The following is a 25,529-nucleotide window of genomic DNA, read 5'->3' as shown; positions in this document are numbered from 1 at the left end:
TTTTCTAGTAAAATCACTACAAGGGAAGGAGGAAACTCGAAAGAGGTTCCTCCTGGCGCTCACGTCCATGACCCCAAATAATCTCTCAGTCCTCAAAGAGAGACCTGGAGAAGGAAACGTGCTGAAGCAAAGCCACAGAGGTCTCTGAGGTTTCCCTGGCCCCTCGCCCCTGTCCTGCCTGGCTGATGTCAGCATCTCTCTGTGAGGTCACCACCTCCCCACCACCTTTGACCAATAGTCTGAGGTCCTGCAAAAGGCCTTTGTGATGTCACTGCCACACCCCTCCCTTGCTGCGCTAATGTCCTGCCCCTGGCCAGGCACTTTGGAGGTTTGAGCTACTCCCTGTGGATCACCCCACTCAAGGAGCGTTCGATCTAGGCAGCAAGCCGGCTAGACAGAAAAACATCAGACGCTGCTCCCAATGCTACACTCAGTTTTTCAGAAATTAGTCGACTTCATGGTCAGAAGACACCATTAGAGCATCTAACCTGCAGATCACAGGCCTCCTGTATGACATAACAGCTACTTTGGGGGCAAACACATTCCAGAAAGGCATCTAGTCTTCATTAAATGACATCAGGAGATGGTGAAACCACCACTTTCCTTGGTAGCTTGCTCCTGTGGTGAATCATCCTCACTGTTAACTATTGTGCCTCAGTTGTAATATGAATTTGTCTCTTTTCACTTTCCAGCCATTGGGTCTTGTTATGCCTTTCTCTGCTCCATTCAAGAGCCCGTAAATACCCAATCTTTTCTCTCCATTAAGGCCCTTCAACATTTCAGTGAAATCACCTTTCAATCTTCTTTTGATAAGCTAAACAGGTTGAGCTCTTTCAATAGCTCCCTGGAAGGCATTTTTCTCCAGCCCTCAGAACATTTGGTGGCTCTTTGCTGCCCTAGCTCCAATTTCACAACATCTTTTTCAAATGAGGATACCAGAACTGGAGGCAGTATAAAGGTTGTATAAAGGTAAAATTAAATAGGTTGCAGAGGAGTTTTTTTTAATTTCGGCTTTTGTTGCTAAAAATTTTGTCTCTCTGCGGTGAGAAAAAACACTCCCCGAATGCCAAAATTTGAGCCATGAAAAGCGGCAGTGTGAACAGCGCATCATAGGTGGAGCTGTGCTCCCGGTGACAAAGCTCCTGCCCCTCATTGGAGGTAGTTTGGCTTTGTTGCCGGGGAAGCTCTCTCTCAGCGATAAGGACGGCCACACAACGCACCTTACAATGGCATGGTTAGAGTGGCACAGCTGCACCGTGGTAAGGTGCGCGGTGTAGACACAGCCTCAGAGCTGGGGAAAGCCGACAGGCGCTGAGGAGCACAGGGTTCAGACAGAGACATCCGTTAGGAGAGGAACTATTCACAGGGATTCTCTATAGCCTAGTAAGGTGGAGAGGATGGAAGATGACAATGTACAGGTAGGTTCTGATGAGAAACAGTGAAATGAAAGAGTCTCCCTCAATTACATCATGTAATAGCAGACAGCTAAAATGGGACACATTTTAGAAGTGCTTAAATACAAATGCTAAACGTCTAAGTACTAAGACTGGTGAATTTGAGTGCCTGGTATTGAGTGACGATATTGATAGAATAGGCACCACAGAAACCCTTGCACCCCCTCCTGCACCCACATGGGGAGACTGACCAGTGAGCATGGAGCAGCTGGCATTGCTGCCCCACACTCCTCCCTGGAACGCTGCTCATCTGGGCACCCCTAGGGGCTGTGGGGGCAAGAAGTGAGATCATCCGAGCTCCCGGCATCCAGGTCACTTTCCTCAGCCGGGCTGCATAGCGGGAGGGCAGAGAGCAGCAGCTTCTGATGCTCCCCTCACAGCACAGCCCAAGTGGGAAAAGTGACCAGGACGCATGGAGCACATAGGGTTGCTCCTTACTCCCCTCAAACCTCTATGGACCCATGGAGGAGCATTGGGGCAGGGGAGAGCAGTGAGCACCTTTGCACTGCCACACGGTGCCCTTTGACCCCTGGAGCCCTGGGCGGCTATCGGGGGGCACCACCCCTAAGGCCGGCCAGGCTCCCCAGAACGAGCAGCAGAAAACACAGAGACTGGCCACACACTGAGCAGTGGTAGCCTAGGCGGCTCGTAATGGAGGCTCAGGGGGGAGGTGTGTCATAACATTTTTTTCCAGATTTGGACCTTAGCGTCCAAAATATGGGTGTTAGCATGAAAACCTCCAAGCTTAGTTACTCCCCCTCCCTGTTTCCAGTCCTGGAAATAGAAGTACCAAGATAGCTAATCTCTCTTCCCCCTTACCCAGAGGGTATGCAAATACAAAAAAAACCAATATAAACTTATTGTCTTATTATCTTTGTACTTACAACTTGGAAACAGAAGATTAGAAAGGCAGGAGATAGAAAAATCACTCTCATAGCCGAGACGCCACAGACACAAGACAAAGAACAAAGAACTCACACACAAACTTCCCTCCACCCAGATTTGAAAAAGTCTTGTTTCCTGATTGGTCCTCTGGTCAGGTGTTTTAGGTTACTGGTGTTACCCCTTTATAGGTAAAAGAACATTAACCCTTAGCTATCTGTGTATGACAAGGGGGCTCAGCCTTCCCAAACCTTGCACTGCCAAGGGGACAGTGGGGCCCATGATCAGGGGCCCTGGCCAAGTTAGGTCCCCCTGGAAAAATCTCCCCTATGCCAGCCCCAGGGCTGGAGGAGCTCCCGCTCCCTGCTACAGCCCGGGGGCTGCAGCAGGGGCACAGAGCTTCTCTGGTCTCAGGGCCACAGCGAGGCAGGGGTAAAGGAGTGATAGGGTGGGGCTGGTGGGGGAAGGGGTGGAACAGAAGTGACAGTGGATGGGGCCATGGGTGGAAGGGGGTAGAGCCACAGACAGAAGGTAGGGGCATGGTTCTGGTGCTGGGGCCCCCACACTTGTTCTCCCTTTCCCGGGGGTTTGGCATCACTAGCCCCGGCTTAGCGAGTAGGGTTCAGTGGTCCCCATAATGTGGGGTGCGACTCCTAGGGGGACACAGAGGAACATTCATGGGGGCACCTCAGGACCTGAGCCAGCCCACATAGAGGGCAGGGAGGGAGCACCACTCTGCCACAGCTCTTCCCCAACCCCACCCTCAGCCTGAGACTCTGGCTCCCAGCCCGGCGTCGACCCCTTTACCCCTGTCCGCACCCCTCACCCCAGCAAGCAACAGCCCCACTCCTCCCGGCCCCGGTTCTTGACCGTGGCTTCCGAGGGGCCACAGCCATGGCTAAGAGGGCACAATGTGAAATGTTTGGGGACCACTGGTTTAGGGTGACGTCCTCAATCACTTCTCTGCAGTCCAATAAAAGCTATTCCTCACTCACCTACCCCTCCATCAGGACGGACTAGGTATGTTCTGCTGCCCTTCACTCATACAAGAAGGAGAATAACATTTCATTCCACTCAATCCTAAAGTCATTTGTAACCCAAGACCATCCCAAACTGGTCATTTTGGGGAAGCAGCCCCATCATGCTGCATAGCTAGGCAGAGTAGGTGTGTCTATGCAAACACGGTCTGTTCTGGAAGTCTTTCCCCAGCTCCTCACTAGGTGAGAGAGGGGAGCTCATTCAGACCCTGCTTTTGCTTAGTATTTAAAAACTCCTTAGTGTCCCTATCTCTGCCGGCCTTAGATTTCTCCTCCTGTCCGTTTTTTGACAGCTCAGATGAGGTGACCGAGTGGTTAAGGTGATGGACTGCTACCCCATTATGCTCTGCCTGCATGGCTTCAAATCCCATTCTCATCAGAGGCATTTAGTCTTCACCCTCCTTTATAGACAACCATCTCCCCCTTTGGTACAATAACAGATAGAACAATGTTGCTTGTGTTACCCAAAATTGGGTCAGTTAGTAAGCTTAAAGAGGACTAATAATGCCCCTCCCCCCCAGAGTTTGGCAGAAAGCAGCACATTTATTAGCTTGATAGCTAAGCTCAAAAGAAGGGATGGGAGAGGGTGTCACACTCATACTCACGCTCCCAGGACAGGCCTGGCAGTGGAGATGTCAGGATCCTTTAAGGTAAGTGTCCCAGAGCGCAGCGATGGACGGTGCGATGAAGATCAGTCTCCCTGAGGTGCAATAGAATGTAACACAGCGAACCACTGGCCAGATGGGCCGGGTGAAGGGCATTCACTGGAGGTACAAAGGAGAGTGGGAAAGCCACTTCACAGGCATTCAAAGCGGGAAAGGACACAAGATGGGGGAGTTTAACAGACCTTTTGAGCATACAGGTTATACAGAGCATACAGATCACTGCTGCTCCTACAACATAAGTTCTCAAGCAGCAAGTTTCTTACTTTGCCCATCTGTCAATTTTGATGATTATTGATGGAAATATTTTGCCATTGGGTTGTGTGTTTACACAGAAATTGACATTTACCAACAAATACACAATCCTTCCAAGCCTGCCTAGTCTGCAGTTGATGGGTTTAGAGGGACACATTCACTCTTCCAGGTCCCCATTCCAGGCCTGTGCTCTCCAGGTTGTCAACTTCCCGCACTGCTGGGATCCTTCCCTCATCTCCCCCCAAACCACTGCCCCACCCCCACTTCTGGGGTCCCCTCCCTACACTGTCTAACTCCACTGCTGGCAGGATCCCTTCCTGTTCCTTTCATTTCCTGCCTCCACTCTGGGCAAAAGCTCTGCACTCTTCCCACACCAGAAGTTGAACCCAGGCCACCTGGGTGAAAACCAGGAATCCTGACCACTAGCCCATATGGGACTATTGTTGCATCTGATGAAGTGGGTATTCACCCACGACAGCTCATGCTCCAATACGTCTGTTAGTCTAGAAGGTGGCACCGGATTCTTGGCTGCTATTATTACTACAACTCAGGCCTTGGCTACACTGGAGAGTTACAGTGCAGGTGGTGGCTTTACAGCGCTGTAACTTACTCCCCGTCCACACTGGCAAGGCACATACAGCGCTGTATTTCCCTGGCTACAGTGCTGCATGTGCTCCACCTCGACCAGAGGAATAAAGAGAACAGAGTTGGTGATGCAGCGCTGGGGTGCCAGTGTAAACAGTGATTAATCTTACTACGCTGTCACTGACCTCCGGAACCTTCCCATAATGCTTTTAAGTAGAGATAACACTCTTTGTTTTGGTGTGATGCCTCTGTTTGTTTTGTTGTGAGCTGAAGGCTCCCGGAGCCGCTTATCTAAAAACCAAACACAGTTACTGTTTGCAGTGAATGAGCAGAGGCAGGGGGATCCCTTTGGAACACCCACAGCTGGTGTTTGCTTGAGGAGAGAAGCAGCCGGGTGGGCACGGGGGGGTGTCTGTTTTGGATCAGCGGCTTATCTGGTCTGTGAGAAAAAAAACAAAGGCGGCTATTTGCATTTAGTGAATGAGAGAGGGGTGGGGGAGGAGGCTTGAACTTGCCAGGCAGGGAGCTGACACAGTGTCAGCTCCAAAAATCCACTCGCTCTGTCTCCCCCACGCTCCGTGTCACACTCCACTCCACCCCACCCTCCTCTTTTGAAAAGCACATTGCAGCCACTTGAATGCTGGGATAGCTGCCCATAATGCACCACTCCCAACAGCGCTGCAAATGTGGCCATGACAGAGTGCTGGTAGCGGTCAGTGTGTCCACACTGCAGCGCTTTCCCTAAACAGCTGTAGGAAGACAGCTTTAACTCCCAGCGCTGGACAGCTGCAAGTGTAGCCAAACCCTCTCTAAGCCGACCCCTTATGAGAACAGCAGGGACTAGCATGACTAGATGTCCCGATTTTTGGGTCTTTTTCTTATATAGGTGCCTATTAACCCCACCCCCATCCCAATTTTTCACATTTGCTGTCGGATCATCCTAGCAGGGGTTGCACACAGGGCTGCATTAACCTACAGGTGCTGAGGTTTCCCTCTCTCCATTCCCAGAGCCTCTGATCAGGAAACAGACATCAGGGCTCCCAGGTGCTGCACAGACCATGACTGAGATCAGACCCCATATTATGCAAGGTGCTGTACAAACCCTGGGCAACACTGAGACACCCAGGAGGTTCCCCTCAATTTCCCTGAGCCTCTGCTGCCCAACTTCTTCTGAATCCCTCTGGCTCACCCCCCCCCCCACAAAAAACCCACCTTTCCAAACAGTCCTTCTTTCCTTGCCCCTTGATTCTGGTTTCACACCCTGGGACCATCTCCTCTCTTTGTCTCTCCCACTCCAGGTGAAGCAGAGATGGAGGCAACTTCAGCCACTGGAGTCAGCCTCAGCGAGCACTGCAGCAGGCCCCGGGGGAGGGGGGGTGTTTGCAGACACAGGAAGGGAGCAGGGGGTGCTGGGAAGAAGGCGGCAGGAGAACATAGCTCAGAGACCCAACATGGGGAAATTCCAGGGGGCGGGGCTCTGACACATCCCAGGTGCGGGCAGCTCCTGGGGGTGGGGATCTGGCTCAGCTCGGGGGCGGGGCAGCTCCTCGGGGCGGGGCTCCAGCACAGAGCGGGGGCGGAGCAGCTCCTGGGGGCGGGGCTCTGGCACAGCCCATGGGCAGGGCAGCTCCTGGGGGCGGGGCTCTGGCACATTGTGACGCGTAGCCCCGGCTGAACAGCTGCTTCCTGGTTCTGCACGTGCTGCCAGCAGCGCTGGAGCTGCCCTGAGCCGGAGCGGAGCCGCTGGTCTCAGCTGCAGCCAGGATCTGCCCCCGGCCCCGCTGGGATCCAGGTGGGGACAGAGACTGGGGCCCGGGGGTTCCCCTTGGTGTGGCTGGCGGGGGCGGGAGGGGAGAATCCGGAGCTGCAGGTGGGGGAAGGGCGGTGGGACATTGTGACCCGGAGCCCCCGGGGAATGAGAGGCGCTGGGGGGCAGGAAAGTGACTCTACCCCAGGGAGCCTGGGAGAAGCCTTGAAGGCGCCTCGGCCCCAGTGGAGCTGCAGGAGGATCCGCCCGCCCGCCCCGCTGGGATGGGGGGACCGGGGCCCGGCCGTCCTGTGGGGGGGAGGGGCGGACCACGGGCCCGGCAGGGTGGGGCGGTGTATTAAATCCCTCCCCATAGCAATGTGCTACTCCCGGGCACTGCGCATGCCCAGTAACAGCCGCTGAAGCCGCTGCCCTTCCCCCTGCCCGGACCAGCCGTAACGTTCCGCCGGGCGCTGGGGGCGGGGCTGGAGCGGGGCGGGGGAGTGACAGGGAGCGTGGGAGGGGCGGGCGCAGAGCAGGAAATTGATGGGCAGGGGGGGTCAGGAAATTGATGGGCAGGTGGGACTCTCCTGACTATGATCCACCCAGAGCTTCCATTTGATTCACTCTTCTCTGCCACAAATAGTGGGGCTGTGAGTGGGGCAGCAAGTCCTTAGTGTTGGACTCTTACTCTTTCAGGGGCTGGTGACCTTCAAGGAGATGGCTATGTATTTCACCAGGGAAGAGTGGGCTCTGCTGGACCCCACTCAGAGAGCCCTCTACTGGGATGTCATGCAGGAGAACTATGAGACTGTGACCTCGCTGGGTAAGGGTTCCTGTCCCTTCTGTTCTTGGAAGGGGAAATGAAGAGTGAAGGTTCACGCCACCCCCACAATGCCATCTGTACCCTGTCCTGTTTCAGCATCACCCCAATAGGCCAGTGACACACATAATACCAGAGACCCTCCTCTGCTGCAGAACACTTTGGGAACAGAGCACAGGAGCCATATTGCACAGTGTCAAATATCTCCTGTTTGCTCAAGTGAAACTGGGGGTTAGGTCTGGCATAACTGTCCCATACCCCTAATCATTTTTCTTGCCCTTTTCTGAACCTTTTCCAATTCCAATATTTCTATTTTTGAGATGGGGTGACATGTGCATGCAGTATTCAAGATGTGGGTGTATCATGGATTTATTTGCTGTTTTTACAAATATGATCTATGAGATATTCTGTCATATCTATCACTTTCTTAATTATTTCCTACATTGTTCACTTTTTTTCACTGCTGCTGCACATTGAGTGGATGTTTTCAGAGAACTATCCACAGTGACTCCAAGATCACTCTCTTGAGTGGAAACAACTAATTTAGACCCCATCATTTTGTATGTATAGTTGGGATTGTGTTTTCCAATGGGCTGCACTATGTGCTATCCTGTCAATTAGTATTGCTAAGATCCTGGATTCAGTAATATCCCTGCCCTTCCTGTTCCCTTTCTCCACCGAATCCCGCCAGCCCATGCTTCCTGTTCCCAGCTTCCCCAGGATTCTCGCACTGTCTCTGAACCTCTCTGTCAGCAAGAAGCAGTGCCAGGGACACTTGCCCTCTGTCTGGAGTCTTCGATTTCTGGGACATGGATTTACTTTCTCTGTGTTGTAAGAGGCTCTGTCATAATGAGTGTCTGTGATGTTACCCAGAGTACAATCTGGACTGTTAAATAGCTGTATCTCAGTCCTCCAGCATGGGGTGCCTTTTCCATTGTTTTCCCGCGAGAACAGCCCCTCTTGGCCAATTAACACACAGTCTCCAGCATGTAACTCACTCCCAGCTACACAGTATTGAGTGCTGCTAGACAGCCACTCATGAATTACACCTCAGGAGAAAACCAGCAAATTCTCAAGTGCCCAACTTTCCCCCAGAAATGTGCATCTTGCACTGTCCAGCACGCTACTGAACGACCCAAGCTCATATGAAGTCTGTCATTTCATCAGCGGAAAATGACATGCACCAGCTTGTTATCCCAAACAGAGTTTCCAACACACTTCAATCCACACATACTGGTTAGATGAACAATAAACCAAGATTGTTAACTACCAACAACTAAAACTAGGCCCAGTCCATGAAAGGGGCACTCCCAGGAGAGACTGTACAAAGACTGGAACATGAAACACCTTTGTAAACCTGAGACAGCTGCCTTGGGGACAATGACAGGGAGAATCCCCCAAAGTGACTCCTTTGTTTCTGCTCTTCTCTGGCCTCCGATTGTTCCTTCCAACGTGGAGTACTTTGCACTTGTCTCTACTGAATTTGATCCTATTTACTTCAGATCATTTCTCCCGTTTGTCCAGATCATTTTGAATTTTAATCCAATCCTCCAAAGCACTTACAACCCCTCCCAGCTTGGTGTTGTCCGCAAACTTGATACGTGTAAGAGAGAGACTGTTACTGGGAGGGTTTCCCCATGTGTCAGAGGGTTACACCCTGGTGGGAGGGGGCTAGGCCTGTACTGGGATAAGGTCACTCTGTGCTTCACAGTGTGCTAGAACCTAGAATGTGCATTAGCAGGGGAAAAGCTGGGGGGAATCGGCTTGTGGAATGGACAAAAGCCTAGTCTGAATTCTCACACCTTGCCCTTTTCACCCCGGCAGGCCAGAGAATAACATCCATGTTTCGCTGCAGATCATCTCGTCCTCTCAGTGGCAAGGAAATGGCTGCAATGGAGCTGGCTCAGGTAAGAGATTATCAGGGTGGCGGGCTCTGCTTGGAGGTTGAGGAGCAATAAATGCATAAGAGGGTGGGAATTGCTAGAAGTGGTGGGAAGCAGGAAATATCTCGGATGGAGAAAGGGAGGGGACAGCATGTGACAAACCTGCTGAGACTTGTGTAGTGTAGGGCATGATGGGTTGTCACCCCCAGGAGGCAGTTTGTGGAGCTTCTGGGAACTGCTGTGTCCTCTAACCCTCACGCTGGGCTGGCCCTTCTCACACTGCTTTGCTGGAGATTTCGCCAGCCTCTCCAGGGCCAGTTATCACCCAACACAACAGCAGGTGGCGCCATGCAGCCAACGAAGCTACCTGAGTGCGTTACCTAAGCCACTCAAGGACAGATAGAAGACAAGAGCCAATTTCCCACTCCCCAACCTTGCACACTTGCTGTAGTATAAATCCAGAATGATACCATCTTATAGTGCACAGGGATCTCTATAATACAAGCTCATTAATGTAGTTCCCCTTCCCCTCGATATGGGACAGATGTGCACAACAAGCTGAGATTTTCCCCAGACACTTCACTCAAAATACGCTGGTTAAGATAAAGCATCAAACAAGTTTATTAACTGCAGAAAGATAGATTAAGTGATTATAAGTGATAACAAACAGATCAAAGCAGATTATTTAGCAAATAACCAAAACTCAGACTAAGCCTAACATGCTAGATGGATAGAATTTGAATTAGCAATTTCTCACCCTGACTGATGGTACAAGCAGTCCCCCAAGTTTCCATACACAAGCGAGAAATCTCTTGATCCTGGGAGCAGCACTTCCCCTACATCCGTTTTTGTTTCTCAGGTGTTTCCAGAAGTTCTCTTGTGTGGAGAATGAGGCCAAGAGATGATGTCACACCCCACCTTATGTAGCTTTTCCATATGGTGGGAACCTTTTGTTCCAAACTCAGTTCCTAGTCCAGTTTGTGGAAAAATACAGGTACTAAAATGGAGTTTAGTGTCATGTGGTCTGGTCACAGGCCCTGCTGAGTCATAGTAGCCATGACTCATAGGCTGGCTGAAACATTCACAGGAAGGCTAAGCTCTTCCACAGTCCATTGTCTTTGTTGAGCCATCAGCACTGTCTGGCTTCTTCATTGTTGTACCTGAAAGGCTCATTGTGGGTGTTACCCAGAGTAAGCACATTTGAAATACAGATACAGAGTCAATATCCATAACTTCAGATACGAACATGATATTTGCACACAAATAGGATAATCATATTCAGCAAATCAGAACTTTTCCAGTGACACCACACATGATGCATCTTCTACAAAATAGATCATAATTATGTCCTAATCATATTATAATCATACCACTATGATGAATATGGGGGTGTAGTGTCAGATAGGTCCTAATTTCAAGGCACAGGAGTTGGGAATGGAACTTCCCCTCTTTGTGGAACAGGAAATAACCCTCCAGCCAGGGCTGGGACAACTTCCCAGACTCTCAGCGATGGAGCCTGAATCTACTGACATTTCATTAATTACCACCAACCCCAATCTTTGTGGCAACTGTAAACTTTATCAGTGATGATTTTGTACTCTCTTCTAAGTCATGGATAAGAATGTTAAATAGCACAGGGCCAAGAACCAATCCCTGCAGGAACCTGCTAGAAAGAAATCCACTCGATCATGGTTCCCCATTTACTATCAGAGTTTTTAATCTATTTAATGTATGCCATGTTTTTTTTTTGTATCATTCTAGTTTTTTTTAGTAAAAATATTGTGCTAATCAAGTCATGTCCCTTACAGAAGTTTAGGTATATTACATCAATAGTATTAGCTGCAACCAAACTTTTGATCTCATCCAATAAGGATATCCCGTTAGTTTGATAGGCTCTATTTTCTCTAAACCTTTGTTAATGGGCACTACAATTCTGACCTTCTAACTTCTATTCTTTATGATTGACTTCCCCTTTCTTCCATATATTTTATTTGGAGAGTGCTTGGATTCCTACCAGGGAGCCACTATCAGGGTCCAGAGACAGCCCCATCTCCTATATTAAGCTCTGGCTAGTAGCTATGTGATAAATGTGAAGACCCTGCTTCTGTCTGTCAGATGGGAGACACAAAGGTTCTCTCTTTCTACCTTCTGATGCCTCCTGGCTGCTGTAAGTAAGGTGGGGTGGGACTCTGTTAACATGTGCCTCCCGGAGCTTCCATTTCCCTGGTGCTGCTGTTCCGTGAATAGTGGGGTTGTGAGTGGGTCAGCAGGTACTGAGTATTGGACTCCTGCTCTTTCAGGGGCCGGTGACCTTGGAGGAGGTGGCTGTGTATTTCTCCAGGGAAGAGGGGACTCTGCTGGACCCCACTCAGAGAGCCCTCTACAGAGATGTCATGCAGGGGAACTATGAGACGATGGTCTTGCTGGGTAAGGATTCCTGTCCCTTCTGTTCTTGGAAGGGGAAATGAAGAGTGAAGGTTCATGCCACCCCCACAATGCCATCTGTACCCTGTCCTGTTTCAGCATCAGCCCAATAGGCCAGTAACATACATACTACCAGAGACCCTCCTCTGCTGCAGAACACTTTGGGAACAGAGCACAGGAGCAGCATCACACAATGTCAAATATCTCCTCTTTATTCAAGTAAAACTGGGGTTAGGTCCAGCATAATGAACAGAAGCTTCCTACCCCCAGCCTTCTCTCAAACCCTGAGCCTTCTCTACCCAAACCAGAATGTGCTTGGGGTGTAACAAGCAGGCGGCTGGAGTCAGAGCTGCCAGTCCAGGGTTACTTATCATACAGACACTCAGTGCGTCCTTGAACGCTGGCTGGGAGTATCCAGACAGGGGAGCTCCAGCAGCAGAACACTGAATCTCACCCAGGATTACAGATGACACAACTCCTCGCCGATCTGGATTGCACCCCAGCATGTGAAAATGGCCTAGGTTGGTAGTGACATTTCTTGAGACATGGAGAGTCTTGCTCCCATATCACCAGGTGTAATAAAAATAACAGGAAAGGCCAAATATGGAAAACTGATTGTTCAGCTTGCTTTTGACCTGCATCATATTTTGCAGTATATTCCAAATAAGGAAATTAACGTGCAACGTATGTGTCATTGTTTGTGGTTTTAAGCTGTAAAAGGCTTGTGTGATTTTTAGCTCAGGAACAGTATTCCAATAGCTGTCGCCCCCTGCGTGCTTGTAACCAAGAAAAGAGCCTCAGGCTGAGCTGATTCAAATATTAATCCTGTGGTCGTTTTCCACAACAGCCTCAATAGGTCCCTGTGATGGAATGTAAGGCTACATCTAGACTACCCACTGTATCGGCGGGTTAAAATCGATTGCTCGGGGATCGATATATGGCGTCTCATCTAGACACCATATATCGATCCCCGAGCGCATTTATATCGATTCCGGAACAACACCAACCCCAACAGAGTTGCTGATTTGACAGGGGGAGCCGCGGACATCGATCCCGCGTGGTGAGAATGGGTGAGTAATCCGATCTTAGATATTCGACTTCAGTTACGTTATTCACGTAGCTGAATTTGCGTATCTAAGATCGATTTCCCCCCGTAGTGTAGACCAGCCCTTAATGTCTTCACACCTTCCCCCTGCAGGAGAATGACTGTTTGACCAGCTGTTTGCCTTGCTGTCTCTGAGGAACTGGTCTGTGGGTGTTCCCCAGAACTGTAACTTTTTCAGTAATATCATACTGTAAAATCTCACAATTTTACATACAGTGTTACTACACATTTTAACAGGAGGATAATATTCAGTAGGTTATGCGTTTTCTAATGATACCTCACAAGCCATTTTCCACTAGCATTGTCTTCTCTGTTCACAGAATTTCTGATAGTTTGATGTCTGCTGGCACTGGATATCACTATTTTGGCATCTCTCTCTCTGTCTCAGTGAGCACCCGCTATGGTTGTTGAAAGTCTGTGATGGGATCTATGGGATGCAACTGAACAGTGGGACCCCTGAGCCCTTTGTCCCACCACCTGGGCTCCCTCTCACACATGTGATGCTGAGACAAGCTGTGAATCTCTGGCAGATATTGCACTTACACAGACATCCGTAGGTAGGGACACAGCCAACTGAATTACATGAATGCTTCTGCAGCCACTCATAACACTAATGATAGTAAGTCGCCCCCCCTACAGCTCTGCAGCCTTGCACCCCTGGATCATACCATCTTGCCTTAATCAGAAGCCTGATCAGTGTGAGTTTATTACACAGGGTCCACCCCTCCCTCACTGTGAATAGTACATGAACCAGCCTTGTAATGGAGCTGAGATTTCCCAAGAACTTCAAGCAAAATACACCAGCTTAAATAGAGCATAAAACAGATTTATTAACTACAGAAAGATGGAGTTTTAAGGATTATAAGTGGTAGGAATAAAAGATCAAAGTAAATTACCATGGAAATTAAAGATAAATTCACAATCTAAACTTTACACCTTATTACACTAGGGCATAGTTCAGTTATGCACACAGGAAGGCTTAATGCTCGAGCTGCTGCACATGCTGGGCAGGCTTAAGGTCGGGCTCCCCATGGCAGGAGAGAAGAAGACTCGGCCCCTGGAGGGGCAGGCTGGGGCTTCCTGGATCCCATTTGCTCACAGCCAGCGCCCTGCCCCCACTCCCAAGTCATCCATGGCGCCCCCAGGTCGGCCAGAATGGAGCAGCAGTTTTCACTGCACTACGTCCACTTATGGCTTACAGGCAACTCCCAGACTCACCACAGTCCACCATCTCGGCCAGAAAGGAGCCCACTCAGCCTCACCATTGCTGCTTTTCCTTCCCCCCAGAACCCCGCTTCTCCTGGGCAGCAAGTAGCCATCCCTGGGATGCCAACAGGCAGCCACAGGGTTCTGTCTCTCAGCAGCCAACCGCACCTCCATGGGTTCAGCCCTCAGAAGGGCAGGTGGGGGTTTCCTGGATCCCAGTTGCTCACAGCCAGCCCAGCCTCCACCTCTAAAACCATCAGTCATGCCCCCAGGTTGGCCATAAAGGAGCCGCCATTCTCCACTTGGACTCAGCTTTGCTTGTTTTCCTTTCACCCAGAACCTCCCTTCTTCTCCTGGGCTGCAAGTAGCCACTCCTGGGAAGCCAAGAGGCAGGCATAGGATTCTACCTCCCAGCAGCCAACCACACCTCCCCAGGCTTTGCAGAATGAAGGGTGGTGCTCTACTAACCCCACTTAGCCGCACAGCTTCTTCCCTGCCTTCCTCAGCTCAACTTTCCTCTATTGCCCCATTCCTGCCTCACTTCCTCCTTTGGCCAGTCACGCAAAGGAGCCCAGCAGGAAGTGAGAGCCTCTATAGGCCAACCTCCAACAGCAGAGGTGGCCAAGCCACAAGCCTCCAAATGGTGACTGGCCTAACTACTCTAGGTTCTCCAGCCTGACACCAAGGTGCTTTCTCCACTGCTGTCAGCATCCTCTGTCATGCAGGGGTTGGAGTTATCCCAGGGACAGGCCAATAGGAGGAGTGCCCTTTCTGAATAACAAGGGGATCTGGGAAAAGGAAGCCAGCATGTTTCTGCCTGGTTTTGAATCAGGGACATTTTGCGTGTTAGGCAAATGTGATAACCACTACACTACAGAAACTCCACCTACTGGGTTGTTGCTCACTCTGGCACAGACTGATGGACAAATCTAGAGAATGTGGTGGTAGCCCCTCGATAGGTCAGCTGGCAGGGCAGAGGACTGGAGGCAGCACTCAGGAAGTCGTCCTTACCTCGCCCGTGTGACTCCAGCTTGAGGGAGAGCTTCTTTTTCTTCTCCTTGCTGACAAAGAGCAAGAGAAGAATGAAAGGTCAGGTGGGCCAACTCGGTGCAGAAGCCCATGCTGTCTTTTCCTGCTGCATAGCCTGAAATGAGGGACTCGTGGCAGTTAAAGGAACTGCTGCACTCTCAGAAAACATCCCGCCCGTGCATAAAGGAGGATAGAAGAGCCTGTTAGTCTAGCACGCTCCCAGCTGAACTGTTTCAGCAGCTGCTAGGTTTCTTTTTGGCCTGTTACTTTTCTGTCTGGGATGTTGTTGTCAGCTGTGGCACAGAAAAAGGACGTCATTGCGAGCTGCCCATGAAGATAAGATTAACTTTTGCCTTTCTTGCTCGGCTTTACTTGCTTCCTCACCCTATTCCTGCCTTAGTTCCTGTGTTACCTGAAGGCAACGGGGGCCCAGCAGTACGAAGAGGAAGTTAGACAGCTAGACCCTGGTGGCAAAAGTTCTACCACCGCTTGCCACCCCACTCTCTTCTCCCAGCTTCACATATTGACCGCCAGGGACTTGGTGCCCAGCAGCGCAACGGAAGGCAGTGGACAGAGCCACCCTCGCCTTGAAGCTCTGGCTCATTAAACCGTATCTTCAGTCGCTGATGGCCAATGAGAGACCAACAGCGCTTGCCATTTTAGCACTTGAAAATGCCATTGGTCAGTCACTGGATCTCTTTAATGCTGTTACATAACAAATGAAAATAGAATCTCAGTGTGACATTCTGTACCTTTGGGGGAGTGTGCTGTAACCCCCATATTCCTCATTTTCATATAATCGTGATCTTATATACAGGGCATGCCTTGTAAGGTATCAGGGGAAGGATATGATCTGCTGAAAGTCATTTCTCTAGCCATAGATGTTTACCATTCATGCATATGAAGTTATGAGAATTGTGCAGTGTGGTTATCACTATGCTGTAAGGTGGGGGAGTCAGCGAAATATTAGCTCCCCAGTGACAACAGCAAGGAAAGTAACCAACACCCGGACAGGGTGTCAAACAACCCATCAACAGCCATTGTTCAGCAAGGGAGCTACAGTGCAATCACTTACCTGCAAGAGGACACCCCAGGGGAATTGCTCAGACTTGCTTGGAGAGACGCAGTGATGCTCACCTGACTCTGAAGGGGGAGCAAAGCCAAGAGGGAAGAATGGACATGATAAGAGCAGAGACATTTGCCATGCTTTGTCTCTCTCGTCCACCTACATCTACAGACACCCCCACACCAAGCAACTGAAGCGCTGACGAAAGGGGAGAGCCTGGCTGAAAAGCCACCAGCTGGCCTGTGGTGAGAAGCATCTAAGTTTGTAAGGGCATTGAAAGGGTTAAGATCAGCTTAGAGTGCATTTTGCTTTTATTTCACAAAAACAACGAGGAGTCCAGTGACACCTTAAGAACTAACAGATTTATTTGGACACAAGCATTCGTGGGTAAAAAGCCCTCTTCTTCAGATGCATGGAGTGAAAATTGCAGATAGAGGCATAAATATATATTGGAACATGATGTAAAGGGAGTTACCATACAAGGGGAGAACCAGTGTTGAAGGCTAATTCAGTCAGGGTGGATGTGGCTCTCTCCAAGTAATTGACAGGGAGGTGTCAATACCAAGAGAGGGAAAATTGCTTTTGTAGTGAGCCAGTCACCCCTAGTCCCTCTTCAAGCTCAAATTAATGGTGTTAAGTTTGCAGATCAGTTGTAACTCTGCAATTTCTCTTTGAAGTCTGTTTTTGAAGTTTTTTGAATGGCTTCTTTTAAATGGCTACTTTGAATGGCTACGTTTAATTGTGTTATTGAATATGAACATGTAAACGTGTTATGGAAGTCCCATGTGGTCTAGTGGTTAGGATTTTTGGCTTTCACCCAGGCAGCCTGGGTTCAATTCCCCACACAGGAACAATGCAGAGTTTCTCCTTGGAGGGGAGACAGGAAACAAAAAGAATGGGAAGGGATCCTGCCACCAGCAGAGCTGGATAGAGTTGGGAATGGTACTGGATTTGACAGGGTGCCATAGTGCTAGGCCCAAGCTCTGAAGGGACCTGTAACAGTAACTTCCTCCCTGAAGGGACCTGTAACAGTAACTTCCTCCCCTCTGCAGAAAGGGAGCCTCAGAGCAGCCTGGATTCAGTAGGGGAGCTGAGACCCCATAGGGCCCTGGGAGCTGTAGTTCCTTGACCAGCTCCCTGCCTTAGAGCAGAGAAGGAACATTTCCCAGCATTCCCTTGGCTGCTATCAACAGGAAAGGGAGGGGGGAAGCTGTGAGACTCCATGTGCTGCAGCTTGCTGGGGCTGGGGGGCTGGCTGCTAGAAGGGGGTGCCACCTGTGAATAGGGAAGAGGTGTGACCAAGGAGGAGAAGGCTTTGGCCCAGGTAGCACCCTCAGAAGACTTCCCCAGACAGGCTTAGGGATGCTGGTGTGACCTCGCCTGCCAGCCCCCAAAGATGGAACTGGGTGGACTAACTGGACAGGGCCCCTCTCTATCTGAAGCTGGGCAAGGGAGGTATGTGGATCCCACCAGAAGGTAAAATGGTAAGTAAGGAAGGGGAGGCTCTACTGGACCTGGACAGCTTCAGATACAGGACAGGAGGATTTCCACTTCTGAGCCATGAAAATAGAAATTGACTTTTCCTTTCCAGATGTATCTAATATTCATAAAGGGAATCTAGCCCCTGCCTTCCAGATCTGAACACCTCAAAATCAGGAGTGCTCAAGCTCAATTTGGGCAGCTGTTACTTCATTTCTCCCAAATCAAATATGCTGATCCACTGTCATTTACTGTAGAAAAAGTAGGAGAAAATTGAGCAACAAACGTTGGGGTCTTCACAGTGCTAACGAGGGCTGGAATTGCTATTTTCAACAGCCATTACACTTTTTTTTTTAGTTTTGTTTGTTTAAAAGGAAGACAGTGATATTGCACTGGCAAATTCCCCATAGAAACAAAGAATGGAACAAAAGAATAATAAAGGCACCTCAACTTTCCTCATTTATGTAGGACGGTCTTATTCGATGGATCCAGACATCTTCCAATCACAGAAGCTGATAATTGTTCCACTTTACTGCAGTTCTGTAACCATGCAGGAACCTAGAGGAGGAAAGTGCCTAACTCCAGAGCCTGCAGCTGCCTAGGGCCAGTGCTGAGGATTTAGAGTCCCTAGTGCTGCCCTTGCAAGGTTCAAGCATGCTCAGGCTTGGTATTGCCTCCGCTCCTGCGGCTAGTAGCTGCAGCTGTCTAAGGCTGGCCTCTGGCAGTTGCCCCATGGCTGTAGCTAGAGAAACTACAAGTGGCTGTATGACTCCTGGGGCCATTAAGCTAGAGCACCTAAAGACACTGGAGTTAACCTCAAGGAACAGAGGTCACCAGTAGGAAAGGAATGTCGGGGGAGCAGGGAAGGCGGGAGCAGGTCAGGCTTGCAGAGGGAGCTTCCAGCTGGTTGGGAGCTTGTTCAAAGTAGAAAGGAAACAAGTATGGGGAGAGGTGGTGGTGACCAGGTAGCAGACTAGCACGTAGATGGGAGCAGAGGGAGAGACGCTGGTGTCTTCAGATTCCCAAGGGCTAAGTCCTCACTTTGGGGAAATGGTGTTTGCCGGTGGCTTGCTCACATGGCAGGATGGGGGCTGAGGGAGGGATCTGTCAGAACTGATCAGGTGTCTGCTGGCTTTAGGACTTTGAGCTGAGACTAGGACCACATGCAGTGACTGGTGACATGGGGGGGTACTGGAGACATGGCTAGAGAAGGTCTGAATGAGGAAAGAGATAAATCTGTGGGGAGTTTCCTTGGTCACTATGAAAGTTCTGCTCACTGTGGACACTGGTAAACCCACATGGGTGTACAGCTCAATAAGAAAACCCGCGGGCTGAGGGAGCTGTGTATGGCAATGCATATAGTCATGGAGAGGTGTGTGATCAAAATGAAAAATGTCTCTGAGGTTCAGTACCGGGTATACGAAGGCACCAATGGCACTGCCCCACCAGGCCCACACTCGGAGCCCACAGTGACTATACTGGGGCCCACAAATATGTTTGGTGCCAGGGCCAACAAAAGGTTAATCCAGCCCTGACTGCCTGAGCACTATTTCAGCCTCACATTTTTGGGTGGAACTCCCACAGTGAGAGCTGCAGAGCACTCCCCCGCAACACACACGCACACACTCGTCCTGGTGTTGGGAGGGGAACAGGAGAAAGGACAAAGAAGAGATGAAGAGAAAGGAGGGAGGGACAGGTGGATGGAGGAAAAGGTGAAACACAAAGGACAAACCCTAATGTCCCCATGATTCTAAGGGACAAAATCCCAGGTGCGGAATAAAATTCTGCCTCCTTAAACTCATGTTTTCCATGCCTAGAATTCAACTCTCACCAGATGGATCAGACTGAACAGGTTTCACACCTCCAGGAGGCTCTTACCTTCTAAAGAGGGACGGTTGTTTTCTAGTAAAATCACTACAAGGGAAGGAGAAAACTGGAAAGAGGTTTCTCCTGGCGCTCACGTCCATGAACCCGAATACTCTCTCAGTCCTCAGACAGAGACCTGGAGAAGGAGACTTGCTGAAGCAAAGCCACAGGGGTCTCTGAGGTTTCCCTAGCCCCTGGCCCCTGACTGATGTCAGGATCTCTCTGTGAGGTCACCACCTGCTCACCAATAGTCTTTGACCAATAGTGTGAGGTCCTGCAAAAGGCCTTTGTGATGTCACTGCCACACCCCGCCCTTGCTGTGCCAATGTCCTGCCCCGGCCAGGCACTTTGGAGCTTTGAGCTACTCCCTGTGGATCACCCCACTCAAGGAGCTTTTCTATAGAGCATCCTCAGATGTCTAAGCACACGAGTGCCATGGCAATGAACTGACACACATGGCACCAAGATGAGATCATTAGTAGACTAACCTATAGGAGAAGGACACCCCAGCATTAGTAGGGGAGAAATCCCTACTGAACATGCATTACACCTAGCAGCCCCTGCGTGGGGTCGGGTGGGGGCTGCGGAAGGGGGAGACCTGGGAAAGGGATGGATGGAAAATGTCTGTGCAGCCGGGACATGGCCGGGGGGCGAGGGGAGAAGAGCAGGTGACCCCTGAGGAGCGGGGAGAAAAAGGGAGGGCTGAGATCCCCTCGGAATTACCACTGCCCCCTCCATGGAGACCCCCCTCCTCTCCTGTCCTGCCCCCTTTCTCCCTAGAGAGCAACAAGCAACATCCAGGCTGACACCCCCTTCCCTCAAACCCCTGAGAAGTTCCCTGTTCCCCTCCCCCCATTGTGCCTCATTTTCTCTCTCCCCTTTGCCAATGGCCAGTTCAGATCTCAGGTTTGGGGTGTTTCCCCCCATTTTCACCTGCAGTGATTTGTCCTTGTGTAGGTGGGAAATGGTACCCCGAGTGATTTCTGAACTGGGCAGAGGCTGGGGGGGGCCTGAGACAGGGACACCTCTGGGCTGGGCTGGGGGGGCCACTCTCTGCTGGCAACAGGGCGTGGGAAGGGCCAGGAAGGGGAGGGGGGAGCAAGTGTCCCCCATAGAGAGGGTCCAGCCCCAGGCTGCTACCAGTAGCACATTCCTATGCTGGCCAGGGGGGAGGGGCTTTCTCCAGCTGGGACCTGCCCCCTAGGCAGCCCCAGGCTCTGACCGCACCAGCCCCGCCTGGAGCCCCCAGTGACTGAGAGACCCCGGAGGGGGAGGGGGAGGGAGCACTGGGCCCTGACAGGAAAGTGACTCTCTCCCCTCAGATCTTGGTGTTTTCCTCTCATGTTATCAAATATGCAGTTTGTGACACAATTTCTTTGCAAATCTCAAAGATTCAAATAAAATAACCTAAACATTTGCCCCACTTCTCTCTAGTTGTCTATTTCTAATTGAATATGCCCTGAGATTTTCCTGTCTCTAATTATAAAATAATAAGAAAATCTCAGATTTACACCTTTTCTCAGATTATTGAACACAAAATGTTTGCAAATGTTGCCCATTTCCTCTTTATTCATTTATCAAGTATTCATGTGAAACACTCAGATTTTACCTCCTATCAACAACTGATATAAAATCCCTCTGATTTTCCACTTTCCTCTCTATAATTTGCAAAATGGATCCAAAATCTCTGATTTCCACCCTTTGTCTTTCATTTCTGAACACTGATCTGAAAGCTCAGGTTTTCCCTCTGTGTCATTATCAAATGTCAATTAACCATCCTCTCAAGTTTTGTGCTGTTCCTTATGTTTCTAAATCCCAAAAACTTCTTCCTTCGGGGGAACCTGTTGCCCTGAGTCGCTCTCCATTCTGGATGTTGCAGGGGATTAAATTTCCCAGTGATTGTCTTTCCCCTCTCCTTTGAGGATCATTTGTTTCCTCTTTTAGCTCTGTTAGATATTTGCCAAAGAAAGAGACCAGCCTGATATTTAATACACATCAAAGTCAGAGGCCTCCCCCTGTTTGGGGATCAGTGGTTCGCAGCTGGTAGTGGGAGAGTTGGCTGGCTCCTTTTCTTTTCTCCAGCTGGCACAGGATGAGGGGGTCACTCTGAGTGCAGCATGTCTTGAGAAGTATCCCAAACCACAAGACAAATGGTCTCTGTAAAGGGTTGCTTCCCACAGTGCTAAGATGTAGCCACCTCTGGCAGGATCCATGGTGGCTACTATTTGCTAGTGACAGGCCACAGAAATTTCTTACCTATTTTGCCCCTCCATGCCAGGCCTGCACAACATACGGCCCACGGGCAACGTGCGGCCCGTGAAGTCTCACTGTGCGTCCCGCAGCCGGCAATCAAAGGGCTCTGGGCTGCCCGTAGCCGCGGGGAATCCAAACCCCTTTAAAGTTCAGCCGCGGCCGGGATTCAAAAGGTTCTGAGCTGCCCGCAGCCGCAGGGAGCCCAGAGCTCTTTAAATCTCAGCCGCGGCCAGGATTTATAGGGCTCTGGGCAGGCGGGCGGGGAGCTCAGAGCTCTTTAAATCCCAGCCACCAGGGCCGGCTTTAGGCCAATTTAACCAATTCCTTTGAATCGGCCTCGCTCCTAAGAGGACCCCGCACCCAAGCCCCAGTACCAGCAAAAGCCAGTGCGCTGTACCAGGGTGGCCCAGTTTCCCCAGGGGCAATTTAAAAGGCCTGGGGCTCCCAGCAGGGGCTGGAACCCCAGGCCCTTTAAATTGCCACTAGAGCCCTGCTGCTGGAGCCCTGGGGTATGGCTGCGGGGCTCTGGGGGCTATTTAAAAAGTCCAGGACTCCCATTGCTTCTACCTCCCCGGCCCTTTAAATAGCCACTGGAGCCCCGCCGCTTCCCCCAGGGTTCCCGCGGCTATTTTACAGAGCTGGGGCAGTGGAAGCAGGGCGCCCCGGGCCCTTGAAATAGCCCCCAAGCCCCAGGCTGATGCTGCTACCCTAGAGGGAGAGGGGGGAGGAGGAGGAGGAGAAGGAGGCACTCACCATAGAGGAGGGGCTGTACCCCCTGTACCTGCACCCCCTGCCCTGCCTGCAGCCAGCCCATCCCCAGCCAGCCCCTGTTGCACCCCCTGCCCGCACCAGCCCCGCACCTCCTGCCCTGCCTTGCACCAGTTCCTGCTGCAGCCTGCCCATCTCCAGCCAGCCCCACACCCCCTGCCTTGCCTTCAGCCCTGCACCAACCCTGTCTCCAGCCAGCCTGCACCCCCTTCCCTGTCTCCAGCCAGCCCCTGCCACACTGCTGCCCTGCCCGCACCAGCCCTGCACCCCCTGCCCTGTCTCCAGCCAACCCCGTACCCCCTGCCTTGCCTTCAGCCCTGCACCAACCCGTCTCCAGCCAACCCCTGCCACACCCCGCTGCCTGAAGCCAGCCAGTCCCGCACTCCTTTGTCTCCAGCCCTGCCAACCCATGCAGCACCCTCCCTGTGGCCCTGCCTGAAGCCAGCCAGACCACCCCACACCTCTGTCTCCAGCCTGCCCCACACCCCTTGCCCAGCCTGCAGCCAGACCCTACCTCTCGCATCCTCCCCCTTCCCCACCTCCAGCCAGCCCCATGTTCACTGGTGCCCTGCAGTTCCGAGGGAAGTAACCCTGCACACCTGCTTCAATGAGATGGGCAGGGAGCAGCTGGGACCCACACATGTGCACCCTAGCACACCCTAAGGGAGTGGCAGAGCTCATTTCTAGTTCAGACCCATCTTTTTAAAAAAGAACTTTTAGGTAGGGTTAACATACATCTGTACTTTCCCGGACATGTCAGGCTTTTTGGTTCATAAATCGCCATCTGGGAGGAAAATACGGATGCATGGTAACCCTACTGGTACAGAAAATACATACTGTGGCAGAACTTTTTATAGGGAACCGGTTGTTAAGAACTGAAAGGCTTTTTTTTCCCCAGTCATCCCTGCGGGGCCCCGCACTTCCTAAAGCCGGCCTGCCAGCCACGGCCAGGATTCAAAGGGCTCTGGGCTGCTCGCAGAGATTCCCGGCCGCAGCTGAGGTTTAAAGGGGATCCCTGTGGCTGCAGGCAGCACAGAGCCCTTTGAATCCTGGCGGCAGCTCCATTGGATGGAGTGAGGCTGGGATTTCAAGGGCTCAGGCTCCCCTCAGCAGCAGGAGCTCTGGGACCTTTAAATCCCTGCCCCAGCCCTGAAAAGCTCCGGGTTCCCCCAGTCGTCAGAGCCCCAGGCCCTTAATTTGACCCTGAGGGCTCCCAGCCAACCTCTTTGGCTGGGAGTCCCTGGTTGATTTAACATCAAGTAACACCTCCCCACCACCAACCTTCCTTTTTGACCCACAGCTGTTTTGGTGGGGCGGCGCTGGGGAAGGAGGGTTAGTTTCTGCAGGGCTGGGCGGGGTGTTTCCGCCAGGCTGGGAGGTCCTGAGTGGGGGGTGTTTCCGCAGGGCCGGGGGGTTTCGGTCCTCAGCTGTTTTCTTTGGAGTATTGTGACCCTCGCTGTTTTACTCAAAGTACTGTACAGGAACTTTTCAGGGGGATTAAGGCAAAATGCCACATTTATTAGTAATACAGGTATCAATTAATACTCTATGATATGCACATGAGATATATATCACAGTCATGCATTCACGCACACACACAGACATAAACACACTCCGTCTTGCTGTTGTTACCAACTAGTTGCTCCCCTTAACTGCACTGGCCAGGTGAGTTAGATGGGGGAGGGGTGGAGCCGGACTTCTACCGATCCAAATCGATGGTCCGATGGTGACAAGACGAGATCCGGGGTCCTTCTGCAAGACACCTCGCATTTATAGCAGCTTCCCTCTTATGCAAATCTAGACCAGATTCAAAATCTGGGTCTGCGTCCGTTGGTCTTTGTGCTGCTTTTCTCTGGGTGTTGTCCCAATGCTGCTCAAAGAGGGTGTTTTCTAAAGAAGGTGCTTGCTTCTAATCCCTGAGGCCATCAATATGTCTGCTCTTCTTTATTGGGCCCACTTGACAAGTTGTATTGTCCTTTGCTCTGGCTCCCATTCCCTCTTCAACTGTTGTAGCTGTCTGGAGGTGGGTGTCTTCCAAGCCTCACTCATTCACACCTCATTCAGTCAATAGAGCAATTGATTACAGAGTGCGGGGGAAGATCTTATTCTACTTCTAGCAAAAAGGCACATGTTTTCTTTTACTTTAACTATACTATCCTTAGGGGCTATAACATTTGATACAAAGTTTTCTACCAATTCTCTATATAGGGATCTAATACAAAGTTGTATGAAAATAGAGAGGCACAATGCCAAGTCATATGAATTACAAAATAACATCATGCCGGATGCAATGTCATAAAGATAAAGATACTTAATACAAAATAACACAATGCAACGTTATAAAGATTTATAGAGATAGTTAATACAGAGATTTCTCTACATCACCACTTTACGAGTTGTGCAGGCCTGCTGACGGCATTCGCGGGGCTTCTTGCTCGTGTGGATTCTCTGATGCTGAATAAGGTGAGAGCTGCGATTGAAGGTTTTCCCGCACTCACTGCATTCATAGGACCCCTCCTGTGTGTGGATTCTCTGATGCCGAATAAGGTGTGAGCTGCGACTGAAAGTTTTCCCGCACTCACTGCATTCAGGAGGGAGAGGATAGCTCAGTGGTTTGAGCATTGGCCTACTAAACCCAGGGTTGTAAGTTCAATCCTTGAGGGAACCATTTGGGAATTGGTCCTGCTTTGAGCAGGGGGTTGGACTAGATGATCTCTTGAGGTCCTTTCCAACCCTTATAAGCTAGGATTCTATGATAGGATCTCTTCCCTGTGTGGATTCTCTGATGCCCAATAAGGTGCGAGCTGCGACTGAAAGTTTTCCCGCACTCATTGCATTCACAGGGCCTCTCCCCTGTGTGGATTCTCTGATGTTGAGAAAGGCCTGATCTGTAAGTGAAGTTTTTCCCACACTCAGCACATGTATTTTTTTTGCTTTTCCCTGCAGATTTCCTGCTGTATTCTGGTTTCCTTAAGGCCCTTCTGAGTTCCCTGACAGGAAATAGA

The 25,529-nt window shown here is 50.7% G+C and overlaps 1 protein-coding gene and 1 long non-coding RNA gene across 7 annotated transcripts in view; one reads left to right on the top strand and one right to left on the bottom strand.

Annotated features, from left to right (window-relative positions):
• Positions 1–25,529, bottom strand: part of LOC127042400 (zinc finger protein 862-like) — a 751,328-nt gene that overhangs the window by 159,956 nt on the left and 565,843 nt on the right. The gene's annotated exons all lie outside the window — the stretch shown is intronic.
• Positions 1–25,529, top strand: part of LOC127042403 (uncharacterized) — a 1,287,231-nt gene that overhangs the window by 701,669 nt on the left and 560,033 nt on the right. For 5 of the 6 annotated variants that reach the window (XR_007771928.1, XR_007771930.1, XR_007771926.1 and 2 more), the window contains one exon: positions 24,988–25,071. The exons of the other annotated variant lie outside the window; for it this stretch is intronic. This is a non-coding gene — a long non-coding RNA (uncharacterized LOC127042403). The remainder of the gene's footprint in view (positions 1–24,987; positions 25,072–25,529) is intronic. 6 annotated transcript variants of the gene reach the window in all.

Source organism: Gopherus flavomarginatus, unplaced genomic scaffold, assembly GCF_025201925.1.
Source record: "Gopherus flavomarginatus isolate rGopFla2 unplaced genomic scaffold, rGopFla2.mat.asm mat_scaffold_39_arrow_ctg1, whole genome shotgun sequence".
Lineage (NCBI taxonomy): Eukaryota > Metazoa > Chordata > Testudines > Testudinidae > Gopherus > Gopherus flavomarginatus.
Note: the sequence above shows the minus strand (reverse complement) of the source record. Positions and strands in the feature narration are given on the sequence as shown.